The sequence below is a fragment of the Kogia breviceps genome, chromosome X (assembly GCF_026419965.1).
Source record: "Kogia breviceps isolate mKogBre1 chromosome X, mKogBre1 haplotype 1, whole genome shotgun sequence".
Lineage (NCBI taxonomy): Eukaryota > Metazoa > Chordata > Mammalia > Artiodactyla > Physeteridae > Kogia > Kogia breviceps.
Genome location: NC_081330.1, coordinates 14,056,203 through 14,077,127, shown reverse-complemented (window position 1 = coordinate 14,077,127; position 20,925 = coordinate 14,056,203). Strand labels below are relative to the sequence as shown.

At 38.6% G+C, this 20,925-nt stretch overlaps 1 pseudogene; it reads left to right on the top strand.

The window, feature by feature from the left end:
• Positions 1 to 20,925, top strand: part of LOC131747650 (transmembrane 9 superfamily member 2-like) — a 127,127-nt pseudogene that overhangs the window by 13,353 nt on the left and 92,849 nt on the right.

Genomic DNA, 20,925 nt, shown 5'->3' with positions numbered 1-20,925 from the left:
AGAAATAAAATCAGGTCTGATTTTCATTAAAATACCAGGTGAAAATGTAGGGTGTTAGTATGAGAATTTAAAAGATTACAGAGGCCTACCATTTATTTTATCTTCTACTTAAGCCATTTTACATTCAAATTTACTTAAAGGTAATTGTAATTCTTTTCACCTAGTAACTATTTGATTTGTGAATATGTGGGAATATGTTTGGGGGTGTTTGTTTTTTAATTCCCCTTTGATCAGAACTGATAATTACAGTTTCTCAATGTCCCAGGTTCGAATCAGTACAGACCTTAAGCCATTGTTTCCTTATTTGTGCTTATGTGTAATTTGAAGTTTAATCCTAAAAATAGTGTTGTTTTCTTTTTGATTGTGATTACCTGCGTTACAAAAGTCAAGAGCAGTACCATGAGAATTTTAAATAATGAATTCATAATTATCAGAGGTTAAACAGTTTCAAGAGGAACATATAATGAGGTCTATAAATCATAAATAGAAAGATTCTGGGTCATATTTTTAGAAGAATCTACCAGTAAAAGTGGAGAGGCTAGATAAATTATAAGGACTGATTTCTTTGATTTTTTTTTTTTTTTTTTTACCTTACTTGAACCTCTCTTATTTTTTTTTTTTTTGGACTTCTGTCAAGACTCTGGAAAGAAAAGCCTTTCTGAAAATCTTGGACAAGTACTATTTGGAGAACGAATAACATCATCTCCTTATGAGGTTATTCAGTTGATCTTATTTTAAATCTTATTTCAAAATGAATCTTCTCAAAACTGACTACATATACAGCCATCCCTCGGTATCCATGGGGGATTGGTTCCAGGACTCACTGCAGATACCAAAATCCACATATGCTCAAGCCCACAGTCAGCCTTCCCCATAGGCATGTTCCACATCTGCAGATTCAACCAACCACGGATCGTGTATTAAATTTTACGTTTGCCATCCACGGTTGGTTAAATCTGCGGATGTGGAACCCACGGAATCAGAGTGCCCACTGTATATTTATTGAAAAAAATCTGCACGTAAGTGAACACGGGTACTTCAAACTTGTGTCATTCAAGGGTCAACCATGGTTGCACCTGAGTCTTTGCTTTAAAAGGAGGTAAAGAAAAAGGAAAGGAGGTAGAATCTGGCGTTGCCAGAAGAATACATTAATACAGTTGGCCCTCCAAATCCAAGGGTTCCGCATCTGAAGATTCAACCAACCTGGAATCGAAAATATTCGGGGAATAAAATTCCAGAAAGTTCCCAAAAGCAAAACTAGAATTTACATAGCATTTACATTGTGTATTAAGTATTATAAATAATGTAGAGATGGTTTGAAGTACAGCTGACCCTTGAACAACACAGGTTTGAATTGCGTGGGTCTACTTATACCCCGATTTTTTTCAATATATGATCTGTGGTTGGCTGAATCCCTGGATGTGGAACCTGATTCAGAGGAACCATCTGTTTAGAGGGCCAACTATAAGTTACAGGTAGATTTTCAACATCAGGGAGGGTTGGCCCCCTAACCTCTGCATTGTTCAAGGGTCAACTGTATAGGGGAGGATGTGTGTAGGTTATATGCATATACTCCACCATTTTATATGAGGGACTTGAGCAATGGTGGATTTTTGTATCTGTGGATTTTGATATCCTTGGGAGTTCTAGAAGCAATCCTTCACTGATACTGAGGGATGACTATATGCTCTTTAAGCTATCTGCAGTAGTTGGTGGTTCCACACAAAGGTTTTGCCTTTCAAGTTTTATTTTTACTTCATAAAGAAAAAAGTTTAATTTTTTGTTCTTGCATATTTTGGGTAGGGTGATATAAGTAGATGTAATTGGACTCTCAGTGTCTATTGATATTGCCCTTGATATCTTTTTTTTTTAACATCTTTATTTGAGTATAACTGTTTTACAATAGTGTGTTAGTTTCTCCTTTACAACAAAGTGAATCAGTTATACATATACACGTGTTCCCATATCCCCTCCCTCTTGCATCACCCTCCCTCCCACCCTCCCTATCCCACCCCTCTAGGTGGTCACAGAGCACCTAGCTGATCTCCCTGTGCTATGCGGCAGCTTCCCACTAGCTATCTATTTTACATTTGGTAGTGTGTATATGTCCCTGCCACTCTCTCACATCGTCACAGCTTACCCTTCCCCCTCCCCATATCCTCAAGTCCATTCCCTAGTAGGTCTGTGTCTTTATTCCCATCCTACCACTAATCTCTTCATGACATTTTTTTTTTTAGATTCCATATATATGTGTTAGCACATTTCTCCAAAGAAGATATACAGATAGCCAACAAACACATGAAAGAATGTGCAACATCATTAATCATTAGAGAAATGCAAATCAAAACTGCAATGAGGTATCACTTCACACCAGTCAGAATGGGCATCATCAGAAAATCTACAAACAACAAATGCTGGAGAGGGTGTGGAGAAAAGGGAACACTCTTGCACTGTTGGTGGGAATGTAAATTGATACAGCCACTATGGAGAATAGTATGGAGGTTTCTTAAAAAACTACAAATAGAACTACCCTGAGAATGCCCTTGATATCTTAATAGATATGGGGATAGAGTAAGGATGTATTCAAGAGCAGTCACGGTTATGAAGGCACTAACTTTTTTCTTCTTTTTTCTCAACTTCATTGAAGTATAACTGAAGTACAATAAACTACACATATTGAAAGTGGATAATTTGATCAATTTTAATATATGTGAAACCATCAGATGTTAGCTTGTTTTACAACTTTTTATTTTGAAATAATTACAGATTCACAGGAAGCTACAAAAAAATGAACAGGGAGGTCTTGTGTACCCTTTACCCAGGTTTGCCCAATTGTAACATCTTGCATGACTATAGTACAATAGCAAAACCAGGGAATTGATGTTGGACAATGCACAGACCTTTTTCAGATTTCACTAGTTTTACACGCACTCTTGTGTGTATGTGTGTGTGTGTGTGTGTGTGTGTGTGTGTGATGCAGATTCGTGTACACACCAGCACAGTCAATACACAGCATAATTCCATCAGCACAAGGCTCCCTCATGCTGCCCATTTTCTATTCTTTTTCTATTTAGTTTTCAGAATTATTTGTATATTCTATCAATAGTTATGATTCCTTTATTGCAACAGTAGTTTGCAAATAGTTTCTCCCAGTCTGTGACTTGTGTTTTCGTCTTCTTTATAGGGTCTTTCACAAGGCAAATGTTTTAAATTTTATGTGGTCCAGTAATCAAGTTTTCTTTTTATGCATCATGCTTCTGGTGTCAAGTCTAAGAAGACTTTGCATAGCCTTAGGTCCTAAAGACTTTCTTCTAAAAGTTTTATAATTTGACTTAATATATTTAAGTCTGATCCATTTCGAGTTATTTTTTGTATAAGGTGTGAGGTCTGGGTTGAAATTCTTTTTTTGTGTGTGCCTGTAGGTGTGCAATTGCTTCAGTACCATTTGCTGGAAAGACCTTTTCAGCAATTTCACTTCTTCCTCCACTTACTTGCTTTTGCACCTTTGTGAAAAAATCACTTGGGCCTAGTTGTGTAGGTCTATTTCTGGGTTCCCTATTGATGTGTTCCATTGGTCTGTGTGTCAGGCATTCGCTTTTCGATGATTAAAGTTGCACACAATCACACAATTCCCCTGTGGAGTACCATTGTCCTAAGAGAAAAGTGTGCCTTTTCAAGAAATGCTATCCTTTGGACGGAAGAAACATGACAGTTTAGTTCAGTTGCCAATAAGGAATTTTAGGGTTAATATTTGTATGATTTCAGGATATGAAGTGTTAAATTTTCATTGTTTATTCTTGCTTATTGTTTTCTTTTCTTTTTTTTTTTTTTTCCTGTATGTGGGCCTCTCACTGTTGTGGCCTCTCCCGTTGCGGAGCACAGGCTCCGGATGCGCAGGCTCAGCGGTCATGGCTCACGGGCCCAGCCGCTCCGTGGCACGTGGGACCTTCCCAGACCGGGGCATGAACCCGTGTCCCCTGCATCGGCAGACGGACTCTCAACCACTGCGCCACCAGGGAAGCCCTCTTGCTTATTGTTTTCTGATGAACCACATTGGCACTTCATCTTGATAATCTCCTGTAGCTAGACTTTGTAAACAAGAGGTTTCATATTAAAAGCATCAAATATTTTATTATCACTTTTTTTGGTAACAGCTTTATTGAGAGATCATTCACATACCAAATAATTCACCCACTCAAAAGTGTCCAATTCAATGCTTTATAGTATACTCATGGAGTTGTGTAACCATCACTATAACCAATTTTATTATCAGTTTTAAGTGAAGGGTTGTAGATCAGGGTAGTTTTTAGAAAGCTACAGTGGATTTTATTTATTTATTTATTGGCTGCACCGTGAGGCTTGCGGGATCTTAGTTCCTCAACCAGGGATAGAACCTGCGTCCCCTGCAGTGGAAGCATGAAGTACTAACCACTGGACTGCCAGGGAATTTCCACTACAATGGATTTTATACCCCACCTTTTATAATACTGAAGAAGGCGAATTCTTCTGTTTAGTGGTGAAAGCAGTGTATGTGTCTGTGTGTCTACTGTAATCACTTTAGGTATGAACTGAAATGTAGAGGAGATAGTGCTGAGAATGATGGCATACTGAAGTCTCTGAAGAAAAGTTTTATTTGTAAGATAAAGTGCTTGTTTTGTGACATTTGATTTATACAATTTAGTCAAATCTCTTAATATTTAAAATTTTCTTTTGTAATAGTTTTCTTTTAACAAGACAGAAATGTGTAAAAGTTTGTGTAAAATGTTATGATACAGCAAATGAAAATCAAAAGAAAAAGCTATCCTTCTTTGTCTCTTGTAATAGTCTTAATTTTAAGGTCTATTTTGTCTGATATGAGAATCGCTACTCCAGCTTTCTTTTGATTTCCATTTGCATGGAATATCTTTTTACATCCCCTCACTTTCAGCCTGTATGTGTCCCTAGGTCTGAAGTGGGTCTCTTGTAGACAGCATATATACGGGTCTTGTTTTTGTATCCATTCATCCAGTCTATGTCTTTTGGTTGGAGCATTTAATCCATTTACATTTAAAGTAATTATCGATATGTATGTTCCTATTACCATCTTCTTAATTGTTTTGGGTTTGTTATTGTAGATCTTTTCCTTCTCTTGTGTTTCCTGCCTAGAGAAGTTCCTTTAGCATTTGTTGTAAAGCTGGTTTGGTGGTGCTGAATTCTCTTAGCTTTCGCTTGTCTATAAAGGTTTTAATTTCTCCATTGAATCTGAATGAGATCTTTGCTAGGTAGAGTAATCTTGGTTGTAGTTTCTTCCCTTTCATCACTTTAAATATATCCTGCCACTCCCTTCTGGCTCGCAGAGTTTCTGCTGAAAGATCAGCTGTTAACCTTATGGGGATTCCGTTGTATGTTATTTGTTGTTTTTCCCTTGCTGCTTTTAATATTTTTTCTTTGTATTTAATTTTGGATAGTTTGATTAATGTGTCTTGGCATGTTTCTCCTTGGATTTATCCTGTATGGGACTCTCTGTGCTTCCTGGACTTGATTAACTATTTCTTTTCCCATATTAGGGAAGTTTTCAACTATAATCTCCTCAAATATTTTCTCAGTCCCTTTCTTTATCTCTTCTTCTTCAGGGACCCCTATAATTCGAATGTTGGTGCATTTAATGTTGTCCCAAAGGTCTCTGAGGCTGTCCTCAATTCTTTTCATTCTTTTTTCTTTATTCTGCTCTGCAGTAGTTATTTCCACTATTTTATCTTCCATGTCACTTATCCGTTCTTCTGCCTCAGTTATTCTGCTATTGATTCCTTCTAGAGAATTTTAAATTTCATTTATTGTGTTGTTCATTGTTTGTTTGCTCTTTAGTTCTTCTAGGTCCTTGTTAAAAGATTCCTGCATTTTCTCCATTCTATATCCAAGATTTTGGATCATCGTTACTATCATTACTCTGAATTCTTTTTCAGGTAGGCTGCCTATTTCCTCTTCATTTGTTTGGTCTGGTGGTTTGGTCTTACTCGTTCATCTGCTGCGTGTTTCTCTGTCTTCTCATTTTGCTTAACTTACTGTGTTTGGGGTCTCCTTTTCGCAGGCTGCAGATTCGTAGTTCCTGTTGTTTTGGGTGTCTGCCCCCAGTGGCTGAGGTTGGTTCAGTGGGTAGTGTAGGCTTCCTGGTGGAGGGGACTGGTGCCTGTGTTCTGGAGGATGAGGCTGGATCTTGTCTTTCTGGTGGGCAGGACCGCATCCGGTAGTGTGTTTTGGGGTGTCTGTGACCTAATTATGATTTTAGGCAGCCTCTCTGCTAATGGGTGGGGTTGTGTTCGTGTCTTGCTAGTTTGGCATAGGGTGTCCAGCACTGTAGTTTGCTGGTTGTTGAGTGGAGCTGGGTCTTAGTGTTGTAATGGAGATCTCTGGGAGAGCCTTTGCCATTTAATATTACGTGGAACTGGGAGGTCTTTGGTGGACCAATGTCCTGAACTCGGCTCTCCCACCTCAGAGGCATAGGCCTGACACCCTACCGGAGCACCAAGACCCTGTCAGCGACATGGCCAGTATGTGGGGAGTTTCTTGCCTTTTGGGAAGTCTGAGGTCTTCTGCCAGCGTTCAGTAGGTGTTCTGTAGGAGTTGTTCCATATGTAGATGTATTTCTGATGTATTTGTGCGGAGGAAGGCGATCTCCATGTCTCACTCCTCCACCATCTTGAAGGTCTCCAGGAAACACAAGCTTTAAATGACACATTAAACAACATGGACTTCATTGATATTTAAAGGACATTCTATCCAAAAACAACAGAATACTTTCTTCTCAAGTGTTCATGGAACATTCTCCAGAATAGATCATATCTTGGGACACAAATCAAGCCCTGGTAAATTTAAGAAAATGAAATCATATCAAGTATCTTTTCTTATCACAACACTATGAGACTAGATATCAATTACAGGAAGAAAACTGTAAAAAATACAAACACATGGAGGCTAAACAATACACTACTAAATAACCAAGAGGTCACTGAAGAAATCAGAGGAAATAAAAAAATACCTAGAAACAAATCACAATGAAAACACAATGACCCCAAACCTATGGGATGCAGCAAAAGCAGTTCTAAGATGGAAGTTTATAGCAATAAAATCCTACCTTAAGAAATAAGAAACATCTCAAATAAACAATGTAACCTTACACCTAAAGCAATTAGAGAAAGAAGAACAAAAAAACCCCCAAAGTTAGCAGAAGGAAAGAAATCATAAAGCACAGATCAGAATAAATGAAAACAGAAATGAAGGAAACAATAGCAAATATCATTAAAACTAAAAGCTGGTTCTTTGAGAAGATAAATAAAATTGATAAACTATTACCCAGACTCATCAAGAAAAAAAGGGAGAAGACTCAAATCAATATAATTAGATATGAAAAAGGAGAAGTACAACTGACACTGCAGAAATACAAAGGATCATGAGAGATTAGTACAAGCAACTATGCCAGTAAAATGGACAACCTGGAAGAAATGGACAAATTCTTAGAAATGCACAACCTTCCGAGAATGAACCAGGAAGAAATAGCAAATATAAGCAGACCAATGACAAGCGCTGTGATTAAAAATCTTCCAACAAACAAAAGCCCAGGACCAGATGTCTTCAAAAGTGAATTCTGTCAAACATTTAGAGAAGAGCTAACATCTAACCTTCTCAAACTCTTCCAAAATATAGCAGAAGGAGGAACACTCCCAAACTCATTCTAAGAGGCCACCACCACACGGATACCAAAACCAAGCAAAGATGTCACAAAAAAGAAAACTGTAGGCCAATATCACTGATGAATATAGATGCAAAAATCCTCAAGAAAAACCAGCAAACAGAATCCAACATCACATAAAAAGGATCATACAGCATGATCAAGTGGGGTTTATCCCAGGAATGCAAGGATTTTTGAATATAAGCAAATCAATCAATGTGATACACCATATTAACAAACTGAAGGATAAAAACCATATGATCATCTCAATAGAAGCAGAAAAAGCTTTTTACAAAATTCAAAACCCATTTATGATAAAAACCCTCCAGAAAGTAGGCATAGAGGCAACTTACCTCAACATAATAAAGGCCATATAGGACAAACCCACAGCCAACATCATTCTCAATGGTGAAAAAGTGAAACCATTTCCACTAAGAACAGGAACAAGACAAGGTTGCCCACTCTCACCACTATTATTCAATGTTGATTTGGAAGTTTTAGCCACAGCAATCAGAGAAGAAAAAGAAATAAAAGGAATCCAGATTGGAAAAGAAGTAAATCTGTCACTGTTTGCAGATGACATGATACGATACACAGAGAATCCTAAAGATGCTACCAGAAAACTACTAGAGCTAATCAATGAATTTGGTAAAGTAGCAGGATACAAAATTAATGCACAGAAATCTCTTGTATTCCTATACACTAATGGTGAAAAATCTGAACGTGAAATTAAGGAAAGACTGCCATTTACCATTGCAACAAAAAGAATAAAATACCTAGGAATAAACCTACTGAAGGAGACAAAAGACCTGTATGAAGAAAACTATAAGATACTATTGAAAGAAATTAAAGATGATACAAATAGATGGAGAGATATACCATGTTCTTGGATTGGAAGAATCAACATTGTGAAAATGACTCTATTACCCAAAGCAATCTACAGATTCAATGCAATCCCTATCAAACTACGACTGGCATTTTTCACAGAACTAGAATAAAAAATTGCACAATTAGTATGGAAACACAAAAGACCCTGAATAGCCAAAGCAATCTTGAGAAAGAAAAAACGGAGCTGGAGGATTCAGGCTCCCTGGCTTCAGACTATACTACAAAGCTACAGTAATCAAGACAGTATGGTACTGGCACAGAAACAGAAATATAGATCAATGGAACAGGATAGAAAGCCCAGAGATAAACCCATGCACATATGGTCACCTTATCTTTGATAAAGGAGGCAAGAATGTACAATGGAGGAAAGAAAGCCTCTTCAATAAGTGGTGCTGGGAAAACTGGACAGCTACATGTAAAAGAATGAAATTAGAACACTCTGTAACACCATGCACAAAAATAAACTCAAAATGGATTAAAGACCTAAATGTAAGGCCAGACACTATCAAACTCTTAGAGGAAAACATAGGCAGAACACTCTATAACATAAATCACAGTAAGATCCTTTTTTACCCACTTGTTAGAGAAACGGAAATGAAATCAAAAATAAACAAATGGGACCTAATGACACTTAAAAACTTTTGCACAGCAAAGGAAACCGTAAACAAGATGAAAACACAACCCTCACAATGGGAGAAAATATTTGCAAATGAAGCAACTGACAAAGGATTAATCCCCCAAATTTACAAGCAGCTCAATATCAAAAAAACAGACAACCCAATCCAAAAATGGGCAGAAGACCTAAATAGACATTTCTCCAAAGAAGATATACAGATTGCCAACAAACATGTGAAAGGATGCTCAACATCACTAATCATTAGAAACATTCAAATCAAAAGTATAATGAGGTATCACCTCACACCAGTCAGAATGTCCATCATCAAAAAATCTATAAACAATAAACGCTGGAGAGGGTGTGGAGAAAAGGGAACCCTCCTGCACTGTTGGTGGGAATGTAAATTGATACAGCCACTATGGAGAACAGTATGGAGACTCCTTAAAAAAGTAAAAATAGAACTACCATATGACCCAGCAGTCCCACTCCTGGTCATACACCCTGAGAAAACCATAATTCAAAAAGAGTCATGGACCACAATGTTCATTGCAGCTCTATTTACAATAGCCAGGACATGGAAGCAACCTAAGTGTTCATTGACAGATGAATGGATAAAGAAGATGTGGCCCATATATACAATGGAATATTACTCAGCCATAAAAAGAAATGAAACTGAGTCATTTACAGTGAGGTGGATGGACCTAGAGTCTGTCATACAGAGTGAAGTAAGTTAGAAAGAGAAAAACAAATACCGTATGCTAACACATATATATGGAATCTTTAAAAAAATGGTCTTGAAGAACCTAGTGGCAGGACAGGAATAAAGATGAAGACCTACTAGAGAATGGACTTGAGGTCATGGGGAGGGGGAAGGGTAAGCTGGGACAAAGTGAGAGAGTGGCATGGACATATATACACTACCAAATGTAAAACCGATAGCTAGTGGGAAGCAGCCGCATAGCACAGGGAGATGAGGCCATTGCTTTGTGACCACCAAGAGTGGTGGGATAGGGAGGGTGGGAGGGAGGGAGACGCAAGAGGGAAGAGATATGGGGATATATGTATATTTATAGCTGATTTACTCTGTTATAAAGCAGAAACTAACTCACCAGTGTAAAGCAATTATACTCCAATAAAGGTGTTAAAAAAAGGAAAAAAAAAACTAAAGAAAAAGGTGGATTTCTTTTTTAAAAAAATAAATTTATTTATTTATTTTTGGCTGCGTTCGGTCTTTGTTGCCGCGCGCGGGCTTTCTCTAGTTGCGGCGAGCGGCTACTCTTTGTTACAGTGTGCAGGCTTTTCATTGCGGTGGCTTCTCTTGTTGTGGAGCACAGCCTCTAGGCGTGCAGGCTAAAGTAGTTGTGGCTCGAGGGCTGTAGAGTGCAGGCTTATTAGGTGTTGTGCAAGGGCTTAGTTGCTCCACAGCACGTGGGATCTTTCTGGACCAGGGCTTGAACCTGTGTTGCCTGCATTGGCAGGTGGATTGTTAACCACTGCACCACCAGGGAAGCCCAAAAGCTGGATTTCTTGAAGAGAGGAATATAACTGAATTATCAACATCACTGTTGTGTTTAGCATCTGAAATCACAAGACTTAATTTTTCACTTCCTTTCAGAAGTAGTTTTAATAACTATTTAATATCTACTGAAATTGTATACTATTTTTTGTGACTTGAGTTTGATTAAAAATCTGAACTTAAACCTATGTAAGTTGATGTTAGTATTGCTTGATTTGAAATGCTTGTTAAATCTTTTCCTTAAAAATATTTATATTTAGGATTATTGATAATATGCCAGTGATATGGTGTCGTGATATGGAAGATGGAAAAAAGTACTGCACACCAAGATTTCCAATAGGATGTTTTATTACCCAACGTGGCATATCGAAAGATGCTTGCATTATCCATGTAAGTATTGAGAACTTACTATAGAAATATAAGAATGTTGCTTCACTTACAATTTGCTTTCTATTACAGTCACTTAACAAACATGAAGGGATACCTACCATCTTCTCGGTTTTGTGCTAAGTGTTGGGGATACAAAGACAAGTGGTCCCTGCCCTCTAGAGGTTCACAGTCCTAAGTAGGGAGATAGACTTATAAGCAAATCGCTGTGATAAAATGTTATATGCTAGGAGACTAAGGGGCAGTGAAGATATAATGGAGGGAATGAAAAAATGTTTGTAAGATGAATGGGTGGGTGAGCATTTCTAATAGGGAAATCAGTGTGGTCCAAAGCTTGGAAGTCTGAAACAGCATACTGTGATTGGGGGACTGAATAGTCGAGTGTGTTTGTGGCATAAGATTTGGGGTTTGGGGGGTGCAGGTAGAGATGAAGCTCAGAAAGGGGGTGGAGGAATTCCCTGGCAGTCCAGTGATTAGTACTCCATGGTTCCATTGCAGGGGGCCCGGGTTCAATTCCTGGTTGGGGAACTAAGATCCTGCATGCTGAGCTGCAGGGCCAGAAAAAAAAGCGGGGGCAGGTAGGCAGAAGGCAGATCATGGCAGGAGGTCCTGTGTGCAATGGTAAGGAAAATAGCATTGAATGCCTGTTATGAGCCAGGAGCAACGTTATATCACTCTATATACAGTGACTAATTTAACCCTTAGAATAGCCCTGTTGCTAGAATCTACTACTGCTGTTTTACAGATGATGAAATTCAATCTCAGAGACGGTAAGGGACATGACTAGGGGCATACAGCTAGTAAGTGGCAGACATAGGACTTCAACTCAGATCTTTTTCATTTTATTTATTTATTTTTATTGGGGTATAGTTGCTTTACAATGTTGTGTTAGTTTCTGCTGTACAGCGAAGTGAATCAGCTGTATGTATACGTATATCCCTTTTTTGGGATTTCCTTCCCATTTAGGTTACCACAGAGCATTGAGTAGAGTTCCCTGTGCTATACAGTAGGTTCTCATTAGATATCTATTTTATACACAGTATCAGTAGTGTATATATGTCAATCCCCATCTCCCAATTCATTTCACTGCCCCCTTTCCCCCTTGGTATCCATACGTTTGTTTGTTCTCTATGTCTGTGTCTTTATTTCTGCTTTACAAATAGGTTCATCTGTACCATTTTTCTCGATTTCACATATATGAGTTAATATACGATATTTGTTTTTCTCTTTCTGACTTACTTCACTCTGTATGACACTCTCTAGGTCCATCCACCTCGCTAGAAATAACTCAATTTCGTTTCTTTTTTATGGCTGAGTAATATTCCATTGTATATATGTACCACATTTTCTTTATCCATTCAACTATCAGTGGACATTTAGGTTGCTTCCGTGTCCTGTCTATTGTAAATAGTGCTGCAGTGAACATTGGGGTGCATGTGTCTTTTTGAATATACCTAGTAGTGGGATTGCTGGGTCATATGGTAGTTCTATTTTTAGTTCTTTAAGGAACCTCTATACTGTTTTCCATAGTATAGTGGCTGTATCAATTTACATTCCTACCAACTGTGCAAGAGGGTTCCCTTTTCTCCACACCCTCTCCAGCATTTACTGTTTGTAGATTTTTTTGAGGATGGCCATTCTGACCGGTGTGAGGTGATACCTCATTATAGTTTTGATTTGCATTTCTCTAATGATTAATGATGTTGAGCATTCTTTCATGTGTTTGTTGGCAATCTGTATATCTTCTTTGGAGAAATGTCTATTTAGGTCTTCTGCCCATTTTTGGATTGGGTTGTTTGTTTTTTTCGATATTGAGCTGCATGAGCTCCTTGTATATTTTGGAGATTAATCCTTTGTCAGTTGCTTCATTTGCAAATATTTTCTCCCATTCTGAGGGTTGTCTTTTCGTGTTGTGTATGGTTTCCTTTGCTGTGCAAAAGCTTTTAAGTTTCATTAGGTCCCATTTGTTTATTTTTGTTTTTATTCTCATTACTATAGGAGGTGGGTCAGAAAAGATCTTGCTGCGATTTATGTCAGAGTGTTCTTCCTATGTTTTCCTCTAAGAGTTTTATAGTGTGCGGTCTTACATTTAGGTCTTTTTTTTTAAACATTTAATTAATTAATTAATTTTATTTTTTGGTTGTGCCATGTGTTAGTTGTGGCATGCGAGATCTTCATTGTGGGCATGTGGGATCTTTCGTTGTGGCGTGCAGGCTTCTCTCTAGTTGTGGCGTGTGGGTTTTCTCTTCTCTAGCTGTGGTGCACGGGCTCCAGGGCACATGGCCTCTGTAGTTTGTGGCATGCGGGCTCTCTAGTTGAGGTGCATGAGCTCAGTAGTTGTGGCCCGAGGGCTTAGTTTCCCTGCAGCACGTGGGATCTTAATTCCCCAACCAGGGATCGAACCCATGTCCCCTGCATTGTAAGGCAGATTCTTTACCACTGGACCACCAGGGGAGTCCCTACATTTAGGTCTTTTCAGTTTGTTTTTGTGTATGGTGTTAGGGAGTGTTCTAATGTTATGCGTTTACATGTAGCTGTCCAGTTTTCCCAGTGCTACTTATTGAAGAGACTGTCTTTTCTCCATTGTACATTCTTGCCTCCTTTGTCATAGATTAGGTGACCATAGGTGTGTGAGTTTATCTCTGGGCTTTCTATCCTGTTCCATTGATCTGTATTTCTGTTTTTGTGCCAGTACCATACTGTCTTGATTATTGTAGCTTTGTAGTATAGTCTGAAGTCTGGGAGCCTGCTTCCTCCAGCTCTGTTTTTCTTTCTCAAGATTACTTTGGCTGTTTGGGGTCTTTTGTGTTTCCATACAAATTATAAAATTTTTTGTTCTAATTCTGTGAAAATTGCCATTGGTAGTTTGATAGGGATTGCACTGAATGTGTAGATTGCTTTGGGTAGTATAGTCATTTTCACAATATTGATTTTTCCAGTCCAAGAATGGTATATCTCCCCATCTGTTTGTGTTGTCTTTGATTTCTTTCATTAGTATCTTGTAGTTTTCTGCATACAGGTCTTTTGTCTCCTTAGGTAGGTTTGTTCCTAGATATTTTATTCTTTTTTGTTGCAATGGTAACTCAGATCTTTTTATCTTGGAAGTCCCAATCACACTGTTTTTGAAATGTGTCTTGTGGTTTTCAAACTGTTTTCTACTGGGCCCTAGGGTAATAGAAGTGTCTTGGGGCTGCCATGGAGGCTGAATGGCCATGGAAGGGCTCAACCAGGGCAGCATTGCTTATAATCTGTGTTACATGTGGAGACTTGACGTGGATCAGCAATGGGGATGATGGGGGAGACTCGATGTGGATCAGCAGTGGGGATGAAGGGGAAGGGAGAGAGAGGAGCAGAGGATGCCTGCCAGGTTTCTGTTTTGGTGTCTTATTGGTGGTACCCTTCATTGTTTCTTTCCAGAGAAAAGGGCAGTGCTTCTTGAATTTCAGTCATTCATGCACTACCTTGGTGATTTTTGCCACATCTGAGGCACCTGTATTATTATTTATCTGTCATTTATTTTTTTTGGCTGTGCTGCACGGCTTGCAGGATCTCAGTTCCCTGAGCAGGGATTGAAACTGGGCCCTGGCAGGGAAAGCCCAGAATCCTAAGCACTAGGTCACCAGGGAACTCCCTATTTATTCATAATTTAACTTAAATTTATTTAACAGGAAATTACAGAAATTACAGGCTTAGTGTACTACTTATATATTTTATTCATCTATTTTCAAATAACTAGATTAAAAAGTATAGAGTACAGATTGTTATTTCACCTACTACCTAAAATTATCTCATATATCCCCAGTGATATGTATTTCTCACAATGGGAAACATTCACATAGGGAATGTGGGAGGACGAAAAGCAGCAAACAATTGCTTAATTGATAATTCTTTTAAAGTAAGGGAAAAGTGGCAGAAGACAGGAGTTAATGAGTAGGAGAAATTTGCATTAATATAGTCTGTGTTTGATACTCTATGTGGAAGTCTATATGGAAATGTGTTTTTTTTTTTTTTGGGCTGCACTTCCCGGCTTGCGGGATCTTAGTTCCCTGATCAGGCATTGAACCCGGGCCCTTGGCAGTGAAAGCACAGAGTCCTAACCACTGGACTGCCAAGGGATTCCCTGGAATGGTTCTTTGGAACCATTTAAAGACCACATCTTTGAAGGTCTGGGAAGAATAAATGGACCAATAGGATGAAAGAGCCCCAGTTGGCCAGAGTAGCAGTAACTTTTATCAACATTTGTGGGTTGCCACCCTAAGATTACCAAGGTTAAGTGAAACCAGCAGTTGTCTTTTGTCATCCCTTTTATATATAGAGGAACGCTTTCTTGAGAATTTTCTCATTCATTTTTATTTTAAGGAATTTTTTTTTTTGGCCGCACTGCACTGCATGTGGGATTTCAGTTCCCCAACCAGGGATTGAACCCATGCCCACTGCGGTGGAAGCATGGAGTCCTAACCACTGGACCGCCAGGGAAGTCCCTAAGGATATATATTTTGGATAGATGTTGATGTCCTCCTCCTTCCCCCCTTTACAGGCAGACTTCCTTCCATTGCAAACTTAAAGCTGTGGGGAAGTTTCAGAAAAGTTGTTTATAGTGTTATAGTGTAATTGATCTTTTTTGCAGGAATAATTATATCAGCTATTCTCAAACTGAGGTCTGGGACTCTCTGAGAACTTTTCAGGGAGTCTGCCAGGTCAAAGCTATTTCCATAATAATATTAAGATATTTTTTGCCTTCTTTACTCTCACTCTTTCATGAGTGTACAGTGGAATTTTCCAGAAGCTATGTGAAGTGTGATGATGTCATCACTCTAAAGGCTAATGGAATGTGTGCTTCTGTACACTTGCATTTTAAAATTTTCTCATTTTAAGTTCTAATTTGGTCACTATGGGTAGATATAACCCTCATAAACAAAAACTCTTTAAGGTTTTTCATAATTTTTAAGAGTAGGAGTCCTGAGACTAAAAAAGTTTGAGAACTGCTGAATTAGATATTTAGAATCAAAGTGGCAAATATGGTTGTCTTATCAATTAAAAGTTTTAAATTCATTAAGTACATTAGCATTGTACGAACACCACCACGATGATTACAAAAGTAATACCTGTTTGGGGACTTCCCTGGTGGTCCACTGGTTGGGACTCTGAGCTTCCACTGCAGGGGGCCTGGGTTCCATCCCTGGTCGGGGAACTAGGATCCCTGCATGCCGTGCATTGAGGCCAAAAAAAAAAGGGAAAAAAAAGTAATACATGTTTGTAAAACCCTCATACAACACAGAGGTATAAAGAGTATGAAGTGACAGTCTTCATATAATCCTCCTCAATTTTAATAGATTCTTTTTATGTATACGTAATTTCTTAATCTAAGTGAGATTGTAATATATATATTTTTGTAATCTGCTTCTTTGTCTTTACTTAGAAGTTTATAATGGACTTCTTTCCATGTTCATTTTGTATATTATGTATATATACACACACATATATACGGAGAGAGGGAATACAAGAATGAGAAAATGATTATACTTTTTAATAGTTTCATAATATTCCACTGTATGGATGGATCATAATTTTTTAACCATTTCATCATGATTAGCTGTTTTCAATTTTTGTTATTAATGATGCTGCAGTGAACATTCTTTTACCTCTCTGAGTCTCATCTGTAAAATGGGAATAAGGATAGTATATACCACATAGGATTGTTGTGAGGATAAATAGGATAAGACTTGTAAAGTTCTTGGAGAAGTGTCTGACACATAGTAGGCACTCAATAAATGATAGTTATTATTATGCAAACCTCTGTGTACTCTTTTCTAATTATGACCTTAGGATAAATTCATATAAGTGTAATTGCTGGGTCAAAGGATATGGACTTTAAAAAAATACTTTTCGTTGTAAAATACAGATACAGAAAACCATACAGAACAAATATAAAGTGTAATGCATTGTTATAAGGGGAACACCTTTGTAAACCCGAGCCAGATCAAGAAATAGAATGTGGCCAGCCACCCCAGAAGGTATCCGTGTGTCCCTACCCAGTTACAACACTTCCTTCCCCTAAAATAACCACTATCCTAACTTTTACCCTAATCACTTCCTTGAGTTTCTTTTCCAGTTTTGTCACCCAAGTCTACATCCCTAGACGCTATAGTTTAGACTTGATCATTTTATGTATCTTTTTTCAATGTTTTTTGTGAGCATTTTCAAATGCACAAACAGTTGAATGAATTATATAGTGGACACTCATAAACCCAGCACCTAGATTCTATAATTAGCATTTTCTGTGTTTGATTTATCACCTTTCTATCCATTTGTCCATTCCTGTATTATTCATCCAAACAATGGTGCATTTTCCTCTGTCCCTGATTCCTTCAAATTGGTAGATGGATCCAGCGGCTTGATTAGATTCAGGTTTGATCTCTTTGGCAAGATAAAGTAGTGATGTGTTCTTTCATCAGGAGGCACATGATATCACCAGAATGTGGCACATTTGTTACAATTGATGAATCTTCATTGATACACCATTATCACCCAAAGTCCATAGTTTACATTAAGGTTCACTCTTGGTATTGTACATTTTATGGGTTTGGACAAATGTATAATGACCTGTATTCATTGTTATAATATCATACAGAGTAGTTTCACTGCCCTAAAAATCTTCTGTACTCTGCCTATTCATCCCCCTCCACCTGATGTCTTTTGCTTCTCTCTTATACTATGATAAGTGGATCCATTAATTCCTTAGAGGTTGCTGGGGCTTAAGAAACAGGAGCGTGCCGAGTGAGCATTCATCAACCAGGAAACAAAACCCTTTTCTCTTGCAGTGTCTATCCAGCGCCCTCTACTGACAAAGCTTCATTCAGTGTCAGGTTGCGAAGGAGAACTATTTAAAGTATTGAAAGGGCCCAGATAATTTTCACAGAGGTCAAAGAGCATGAATTTGGGGATGAGAGGCAATAAATCAATAACTGGCACACCTTACATGCATGTACTGATCAATACTCTGATGAAAGAGACCCCTTGCATATCTCCAGAAATCTCTGTGCGGCTCTCCTCTCTCTGGTAATCTGCCTCAAAAAATCTAGCCCCCTTGGCCTCTCTGGACTTTGAACTGTGTCTTCTCAACTGGGAGAGATTGCAGGGCTCTGCTTGGGTACCCCTTCCCTGCACCACAACCTGGAAATCCTCTCTGGGAAGGAAGCGTGAGGCTTCCCTTTCTCTGGGTGATCACTCTTAATGTTCTTTGTTGTCCAAGGTCTGAAATCTGTTGTTTCGTATATTTTACCCATTTGAAAAAGTTGTTTAAGGTGAAAGAGTAAATCTAGTCTCGTGTTACTCAATCATGTCTGGAGGAGGAAGTCCAGCTCTCTTGCTTTGTTTTTGCATACGTTTGCTTCGTGTAACTTTGCCTATCCTTTCATGTTTAACTTTTCAGAATCTCTTTTAGATGTGTCTCTTATAAAACATGTTGTTGAGTTTTGCTTTGTGGTATCTTCTGAAAAATCTTTTCCTCTTGATAGGTGAGTTAAGCCCATTTACATGTATTGATATGACATTTGCTTTCAGTTCTGTTTTATTACATTTTCTTTACTATTTTGATATTTCACATTTTATTGATTCTAAGACTAATGTTTCCCCATATTTTAACATTTATGAAATTAAGATGTGTCTTCCAGTTGATGGCATGTTAAAGGTTAATTGACAGTGTTTCTTTTTAGCAGCACATAAAATAATGATTTTTTAAAAAATTTATTTAATTTATTTATTTTTGGCTACATTGGGTCTTCCTTGTTATGCGTGGGCTTTCTCTAGTTGTGGTGAGCAGGGGCTACTGTTCGTAGCAGTGCGTGGGCTTCTCATTGCGGTGGCTTCTCTTGTTGTGGAGCACGGGCTCTAGGCATGCGGGCTTCAGTAGTTGTGGCACGTGGGCTCAGTAGTTGTGGCTCGCGGGCTCTAGAGCGCAGGCTCAGTAGTTGTGGCGCACGGGCTTAGTTGCTCCGCAGCATGTGGGATTTTCCCAGACCAGGGCTGGAACCCATGTCCCCTGCACTGGCAGGCAGATTCCTAACCACTGTGCCACCAAGGAAGCCCATAATGATGTTTTATAAGTGGTGGCATTTTAGATTCCATGAAATATAATATTTATTTGAAAAGTCTTTATGTGGTCTACATTTTCATTGTTGTAATTCTTCTAGTATTTAAGGTTTGTATTTCTGTTACAGTTCTTTAATTTATACCTACTTATTAGGCACTGTTTTTTCTTTTTTGGCTGTGCCACACAGCTTGTGGGATCTCAGTTCCCTGACCAGGGGTTGAACTCTGGCCGAGGCAGTGAAAGCGCCGAGCCCTAACCAGTAGGGCACCAGGGAACTCCCAGTCACTTCTTTGTTTAGAGGATGTTATGCAGTTTCATGATTCTGTGTCTGGTTATGGATTTTTGTTTTGCTTTTTTTAAAAAAAATAATTAATTAATTTTGGGCTGCATTTGGTTTTCATTGCTGCATGCGGGCTTTTCTCTAGTTGTGGTGAGCGGAGACTATTCTTCGTTGCGGTGCGCAGGCTTCTCATTGTGGTGGCTTCTCTTGTTGTGGAGCACGGGCTCTAGGTGCGTGGGCTTCAGTAGTTATGGCACATGGGCTCAGTCGTTGTGGCTTGTGGGCTCTAGAGCGCAGTCTCAGTAGTTGTGGCACATGGGCTTAGTTGCTCCGTGGCATGTGGGAATCTTCCTGGACCAGGGCTCAAACCTGCATCCCCTGCATTGGCAGGGGGATTCTTAACCACTGAGCCACCAGGGAAGTCCCTGTTTTCCTTTGTTTTTAATCCTGTTTGTAATTCCTTAAGTTTCCTGGATGGTGCCTTTTATCAGTTCTGTAATTCTCAGCCATGGTGAGATATTTTCTTCTTTCCTTTTCAGACTCCAATTAAAGCTATGTTAAATGTTATTTTCTCCTCCATGTCTCTCTTTTGCTTTTTTAAAAAATAAATTTAATTTATTTATTAAATAAATTTATTTTAATAGTTTTTTTATTTAATAAATAAAATTTTAAAATAAATTTATTTTATTTATTTATTTTTGTCTGTGTTGGGTCTGCGTTGCTGTGCATGGGCTTTCTCTAGTTGCGGCGAGCGGGAGCTGCTCTTCCTTGTGGTCTGTGGGCTCCTCACTGTGGTGGCTTCTCTTGCTGCAGAGCACAGGCTCTAGGCCTGCGGGCTTCAGTAGTTGTGGCACACGGGCTTAGTTGCTCTGCGGCATGTGGGGTCTTCCTGGACCGAGGCTCGAACCCGTGTCCCCTGCATTGGCAGGCAGATTCCTAACCACTGTACCACCAGGAAAGCCCCTCCTCCATGTCTGTTAACTTCTCTTCTGTATTTTCCACTTTTTTCCTGTGCCGTGTTCTTCTGGTCTATCTTCTAGTCTATAAATTCTCTTTTCACTTGTTCCTTTTCTTAAGAGAAGAGAACTTCAGTAATCATCTTCTCATTTCTACAAGTTTTTTCCTTCAGATCTGCTAGGTCATTATTTTGTAGTTTTCTATTTCATGCACATGCTTTCACACTTGTATTTGATGTCTTTAAAATATATTAAATTTGGTTAATTTTAGATCTGCTTGTGATCATTTCTGGATCTGAACTCTTTACAAGTTTGTTTCTGCTGATTCTTGCTCATAATTCCTTTTTTCCTTGTATGCTTCATTTTTTGGACTACATACTTATTGTTCTTGAAGATTGTTTGTGGAGTTTCTTTGAGTCCTAGGGTCAAAGTACGTTCCTCCAGAGAGGATTTTCCTTTACTTCCACAAGGAGTCTTTGGGAAAT